Source organism: Myotis davidii, unplaced genomic scaffold, assembly GCF_000327345.1.
Source record: "Myotis davidii unplaced genomic scaffold, ASM32734v1 scaffold123, whole genome shotgun sequence".
Lineage (NCBI taxonomy): Eukaryota > Metazoa > Chordata > Mammalia > Chiroptera > Vespertilionidae > Myotis > Myotis davidii.
In genome coordinates this window covers 2,456,514-2,464,182 of record NW_006295391.1, presented here as the reverse complement: position 1 = coordinate 2,464,182, position 7,669 = coordinate 2,456,514, and the positions used below count along the sequence as shown (strand labels likewise).

Genomic DNA, 7,669 nt, shown 5'->3' with positions numbered 1-7,669 from the left:
TTATTTTATTTTGCTAATGTTGAATTGATGGCCATTTAGGTTTTCTACATTTTTACTACTATAAATGTGTTAATTAAAAATATTTTATGCTTTTATGATTTTCTCTGAAATTCTCTAATTTTGAAAAAGGAATGTGGACAATTTATTATTTGTAGTTAAAAGTACTGTATCTTTTTTTTCTGGTTCTTTATTTGAATACCCACTTGGAAATAATTTTCCTTCCTATAAAAATCTTATGTGTTTTCTTTAGCATGTACTGTTTATTTGTTTCATATTTAATATATGTGCATGAGAATGAGTACTATAGTGAATCTTTAATGTAAATGAACCATTTCACAAAACTTATGGAAAATTTTTCAAACTCTGGTTATAGGGAGAGAAAGTTTTTGAGTATCTGAAGTATTTAAATAATGCCATTTAAGCATTTAATCTTGTAATAGGGAAGAAGGAGAATGCAAGATGATTGTATCCCTCTTGTACTGCTTCTCAGTAAGATCTCTCTTCCTGCATGTCCTTTTGTAAATATCTATTACTCAAGGCCAAATGTGTTGAAAAAATATTTTGCAAGTTAATTCATTCTTTACAATACTGAGTAGGAAGTGGTTCATGGCTTTAATATAATACTTTGCAACAGATCTTTTGCAATGATGGAAATGTTCTATATCTGTGCTGTTCAATATGGTAGCCACTGGCAGCATGTAGCTTTTGAACATGTGAACTGTAGTTAGTGCAACTGAGAAACTGAATAATTAATTTTATATAATTTAAATTTAAATCAGTTGGCCGTATGTGGCTATCTTAAACAACACAACTTTAGTACTTTTACCATTATTTGAAGCATTGTAATAGTTTGTGAAACATTGTAGATACTTAAGTACCTGTTACTCAAGTTCATTTCATTGAAGGATACATATTAAATGAAAAAGAACTTATAATCTTGGAATATAATAATAATAAGAAGAAAGATTAAAACTACTTGTGCATTGAGAAATATTTCCACCATTTTTTTTCAGAGCAAAAGACTGAAAACTTCAATAAGGCAAAGGTGATAAAAATGTCTTCATGGACCCTTGAGTAAAATGGATTGTCAGTCAGATTATCTGGGTTGAAGATCTGGCTTTGATGCTAACCACCTACTGACCAGGGTAAGTCGTTTTTGGTGGTCTTGCTTACCAATTTTTCCTTTATATCTCGATTATAAGCACCCAGTGCCAGATACTTGTAGGTTCCAATAAGTATTTATAGAATGAATGGATATACTTTGTCTGCCTGAATCACCGAGTCCTTTCACTGTCCATTCTTATAACTTGATACTTTGCACCCTCTGACCTGAGTAAAGTTCTTACATGTGGATGGCTCTGGAACAGGAGAAGTCTTTTGCTCCAGAGTGGTATAGAATCATTGGGCACAGCCCTCTGCTCACAAGTTGCTAAAAGGGTCTAGTTCTAGAGATGTCCAAGGATGTGTGAAATTGGTATTAAATCCCAGTTTAAGAGCCAGATAAAATCACATGGGATGACATGAGATATCCCAACTCAAATACTGAGGCAGTAAAAAGAGCTGAAAAGGAATAAATTCCTTTGTTCTCCAACTTTTTCTCTATTTTGGTGCTCAGTGGATTGAATGATGCCCACCTACACTGAAGAAGTCAGCCAGCCCACCTTTAATAATTCCCTAATCCAGCTACTAATCTCACCTGGATACACCCTCACAGATACATCCAGAAATAATGTTTTATTTGGGCATCCCGTGACACAAAATAAATCATCATAATTTATATACCATTCTTAGCTTTATATATTCAATTGTATATAGAAATTGACCTTCAATCCAGGATATTTTATATCTTGCTGAAATCCATTCAAATATAAAGATCATTGACCAATTACAGAATAGTTATCACATTATTAACTTAGAATAGCCTACTGAAAATTTTATTTGGGTCAAAAACAGGAAAATTGAAATTTCTATAAAAATCATCCACTTGAATAAAATTTCTTATTTCAAGAAAATCTCAAATATTTAGTAAAGAAGAAGGGAAATAATGGTGCTGAGTTCATTATATACAGTATAGGCTTTTTAAATGGATTTGATTTTTACCAAAAAATCTTAGCTAATAAGAAAATGGATATTTAGGGAGATTCCATAATTTGTCATTGTCACACAATGTATGGCGGAGTTGGAACTCATACTTTGTTCTAATCCCAAACCTGTGTTCTTTATTTAACATAAATCTTTACCCAGTGAAACAACTCTTTCCATTTGGGAAATGTTACTGTCATTCATGTATAAACATACACTGAGCACAAATATTCTATTCTGCTTTTTTTTTTAAACTTGACTTATGGCATAAACATTTTTCCATGTACATGTTTAGATTTTAAAATGCTAAATTTGAATATCTTTCTAATGTGTTTTCTGGCTAGTATAATATAATTTCTTTAAGCATTTCCCTAATATTGGGCATGTAAATTGTTTTTAATTATTCTTTTTATCATAGATAAGGCACTAGTAAGATATATCCATTCCATTAGTTTTTGCTTCCATTGAGCTATTTCTTTAAGAGTTTTAGTTGTGAAATTCATGGGAGTAAATGTTATGAATATCTGTGTAGGTCTTACAACACACTACCTCTTTTCTTTCACAAACACATGCACTAATTTAAGATGAAATATTGCTACTTTTAAGAGATGTTGTCAACGCTCATGTTCTATAATGGAGAAGAACATCAAGCTTCAGGGATTTATTCCACTCAAAGTGTTGTTGTGAATTGCCCTTGAAAAAGAAAGTGACAGACCTCCTCCCCTACCCTGAATTATATTACATCCCAGAGGACTGAACTGGTCATTAATTTTTAATATCATCTCTTCTCAGTGAAGAGTGTAATGAATTTTCCTTAGATAATCTTGTAGGATTGAAGTCCTAGAAATTCTGGGAAGATTTCAGGGCATCTATAGGGAGCCTGGACAATTTTAACCAGAAGCCATGTTCCTGGAGGAGAGTATATACCATAAATAAGGGTAGTTATTAGATTACCTACAACATCAATTAATACTGTACTAACAGCTACTAATGTCTATACAGGGCTCTCTAATATCCACAGTATTTTCTCATATTTGTGATCACAGGAGAGTAGGCTGCACTGGGCAGGGCTTTGGGAGATACAGAGAACTGTGTGCCAGGAATGAAGTAATGTCTTTGTTTTTATTGAACAGTCTGATTGAATTAAAAAGATATCAGCACATTAAAAGTTAATTATATCTCAAAGAAGGTAATATCAAATATCTAACAAGAAACTATATCATAATATTAAAAAAAGCAAGTTTAATTATTCTGGACTTTGTGGTCAAGGTAGTTAATAGCGATAAAGGTAGTTAATATTGCTAAGGTATGGAAACTCCTTTTCAGAAAAGTCATATATGATGACAATCTCAGGAAGCTAAGCCTTAGGTATACTCTGGCCCTCTCCTGCCTGCCTATCATTACCTCAGTATACCTGATCCAGGCCTTTAGGAACATCCTGAGGGGCTCCCTTTGGGAAGGTCAGCCGAGTTCTAGAATTAGACTCCTATGGTTTTCAAGCATTTGAAATTGGCCTGAATTGCACCATCAGCTTTCTTGGATCTCTAGCTTGCAGATGGCAGATCATAGAACTTCTCAGCCTCCACTATTGGATAAGGCAATTTCTCATTATCTATCTATCTATCTATCTATCTATCTATCTATCTATCTAATCATCTATCTCCTATAGCTTCTGTGTCTGTAAACTCTGACTAATATAAGTTTTGGTACCAAGAATCTAGAATTATTCTTTAATCTAATTAGACTTTAAAATTATAATGATTCTATTTTCAATAGTAAAGTGAGTACTGATAGCTCACAGTGTGAACTATTTATAGAGATATGCAAAATAGCTGCATTGGCTACTTCTAATCAATTACTCATAAGAAGCAAGGAGATAGTTCATATTTTATATGATATTTTCAAACATTTTTTGAAAATTAACAAAAATAATTACATTGAATGATTGCCCCTAATATTGCTGACAAAGTGGCAAAATAAAAAGATAAGCTCAGGGATCCAAACTCCCAGCTCACGTGCTACATAAATGACGTAAGAGCTTTATATGTATCCCAAAGGAACCTTATTTCCTTTAGCCTGAAATTTTGCAAATCAAATACAGAACCTCATCCTAGGACTTGCTGAATTACAATGCAAGTTGAACTCCCACAGTATCTATTGATAAAGTGAGGGCATTTCTTGGGAAAGAATGGGATTATACTTTGGGATGGGGAGGTGTATGAAGACTCTAATGAGCCACTCAATTTTGGTGAGTATTCTGCACCAGTTGAAGACATCTTCCCACCCCCAGCAGATTTGGCCTTCCCACCCCCAGTGACAGTAGCATTCCCACCTTTAGTGGCATTGATCTCTCAATGCACAGTGATATTGGCCTTTCCACCTCCATCTGAAGGGATTAACTCTACTTTGCCTAAGAAAACTGTAATGGCTTCTCCTGAGGTAGTTGCCATTTAAGACTATGTTGGTTCTCCTCAGGACCAATCACAACCCCCATCCATCTTTGCTTCTAGACCTAGAACTAGATTCAAGTCCCAAAGGTGAGATGCAATGAAAAGGTACCTTATACTCCAAAAGATATCTAATTTATGCACACAGAAATCTAAGGGTGTGGGACAATGGCAGAAGGAACACAAAGTGAGATCAGGCTGAGTTTATTGATATGGCTCACTAAGAAAAATTCTGCATTTGATATTTTATGTGGCTTGGGGCATTAGAAAGGACTCTAACAGTTTCTTTGGCTGGTTGATTAAAAAATAGATCAAAAGACGACCCACTGTGAGTGAATTGGAAATGCTGCACATGCTGTGGTTTAAGGTAGAGAAAGGGATTCAAAGGCTTAGGGATGCTAAAGTGGATTTATCATTTAAGACCTACTTATCACACTGAAAGAGTCCAGAAGAAATACCCTTCACCAGTAAGAAATAAATGTGTGAGAGGAGCCCCAGCATCCTTAAAAAGCTTTGCGATCACTCTTCTTATATACCAGATTTCACAGTGGGAACTGAAGTCACTGAATTGAGAAACCTAAATGCAATAGGAGTAATTGGATCGCAGGGTGGCAGGAATCAAATAATTGCACCAATTGGCAAAGTCAAGGTGGGGCATGGAGAGTCAAAGCAACAATCACCATGTGGTACTTCCAATTGTAGTTGCTATACCAGACGTGGTTACATTGATTAAACAAATTAACAATTCCCTGGTACCTGGTGTGCAGCTCTTTACCTGGCCAATGCCTTTTCTCCACCCTATACATAAGGTCTACCAAACACAGCTTGCTTCCAGCTAGCATTTCCCTTACACTCTGGCCCATTACATAATGACATTATGTTGATTGGACCTAGAGAGCAACAAGTAACAACTATTCAAGACTTATTGGTAAGACATTTGTATGCCAGAGTGTGAGAAATAAATATGACTAAAATTCATGGACCTTTTACCTCAGTGAAATTTCCAGGGATCCATTGGTGTGAGGCAAGTAGAAATAGCCCTTCTAGATGAAGGATAAGTTGTTGCATCTGACTCCTCCTACAACCCTAAACGAGGCACAGTGTCTATTTGGCCTCTGAATTTGGGAGGTAACATATTTCTCATATGGATGTGGCACTCCAGCTCAAGTACCAAATGAGCTGAAAAACCACTAGTTTTGAGTGGGGTCCAGTGCAAGAGAAGGCTCTGCAACAGGTCCAGGCTGGTGTGCAAACTTCCTACCATTTGAGTCATGAGATCCAGACTGCTACCTGAATACTTGGGGATTCTCCTGTTTCTGAATCAACAGGCAGAGTGGCATGCATTGGTGTAATGTAGAGGAAGGGATCTAAAGAAGGGATTCAGCCCTAACTGGTTTGGCTTAGTGGGTAGAGCATTGGCCTATGGACCAAGGGGTCCCAGGTTCGATTCCAATCAAGGGTACATGCCCAGGGTTGCGGGATTGATCCCCAGTAGGAGACATGCAGGAGGCAGCCAATCAATGATTATCTCTCATCATTGATGGTTCTATCTCTTCCTCTCTCTTCTTCTCTGAAATAAATAAAAATATATCTTTTTTTTTAAAAAAGGAGGGATTCAGAGGCAAAGAAGGGAGTTACTGTATTGTCTGGGGTGATTGATCCTGTCTACCAAAGGGAATTGGACTGCTGCTCCACAGTGGCAGTAGGGAAGAGTGTGTCTGAAATACAGGAGATGCCTAGGGCATCTCTTAGTATTACCACATCCTATGACAAGGTCAAAGGAAAACTACAATGACCCAGTCCAGGTAGGACTTCTGATAGCCCAGACCCTTCAAGAATGAAGGTTTGAGTCACCCCACCAGATATAGAACCATGGCCAACAAAGGTGCTTGGTGAAAGCAAAAGGAATACATAGTGGATAATGGAAGAAGGGAGTTATAAATATGATCTCTGACCACGTGATTAGTTAAAGAAACACAAACTAATTTTCAGAAATATGTTCTCTTTATTTTGTCATCAATATATTTGTGTTTGTGTATACATACACACATTCTTTTCTCTCTTATTATCATGTAACATAATATCCATTGACTTTATAGCATAGCATTTAAGTATTACTAATTTAAACTACAAGATAACAAGGAAAACAGTAAACATCTCTCAAGAACTTTACCTCCTCGTTTGAGAAAGGGGTTGATGAAGTCTCAGTTGTGGACAGGACAGTTGTGTCATGGTCAACAGAATTATAACCTTGTTATTGTCTTTATTTGGAGATCAAGTACGGTTTAAGGAGATGTGTGTGGGTACCAAGTTGACAAGGGTTGAACTTGTGATGGTTAATTTTATGTGACAAGTTGACTGGCCATGGATGCCCAGATTAAACATTATTTTTGTGTGTGGCAGTGAGAGTGTGAGTGGGTATCATCCAATCTATCAGTTCTGTTTTACTTGAGAACCCTGACTAATATATATCTGATCTTGACTATAAACTAGTGCAATATGCATTCATTTCTCCCATATCGTTGATGTTAAATTCTGGAACATTTCTTATGAATTTTCTATTAACCTTCTGAAAGTTCTTCCCCATGGATTTAAGGATGGACTGTCTCCCAAATATAAGACAATTTCAGCAAACCTAGAAGCTCACTACATGTTATTTGAGTGTTTAAAAGAAATTGTTCTTTTATTTTTATATATATTTTGTTATTGATTTCAAAGAGAAAGGGAGAAGGAGAGAGAAATAGAAACATAAATGATTAGAGAGAATCATTGATTGGCTGCCTCCTGCACACCCCCTTACTGGGGATCGAGCCTGCAACCCAGGCATGTGATCTTGACCAGAACTGAACCTGGGATCCTTCAGTCCAGAGGCTGATGCTCTATCCACTGAGCCATACTAGCTAGGGCTGGGAAGTGCTTTTGAAGAGAAAAGAGTTGAACATACATAACATTCAGCCAGCCCACAAAAGGAACATGCATTTCACACAATTCTGTCCACCAGGAAAGAGATGAAAAGGAGGATAAATTCAAAGAGGAGCTGCAGATGGTAGAGACTAGCTCGCTAGAGAAGGAGGAAGTGTGTGTCACAGTATTTCACAGGTGTCAGTAAGATACACGGACAGAGGAGGACTTCCCAGGGC

General features: G+C 36.5%; 1 long non-coding RNA gene across 1 annotated transcript in view; it reads left to right on the top strand.

Moving 5' to 3' along the window:
- The window catches only part of LOC107184131, a 163,165-nt gene that overhangs the window by 27,196 nt on the left and 128,300 nt on the right, over positions 1 to 7,669 (top strand). The window contains exon 2 of the long non-coding RNA XR_001514954.1: positions 1,014 to 1,145. This is a non-coding gene — a long non-coding RNA (uncharacterized LOC107184131). The remainder of the gene's footprint in view (positions 1 to 1,013; positions 1,146 to 7,669) is intronic.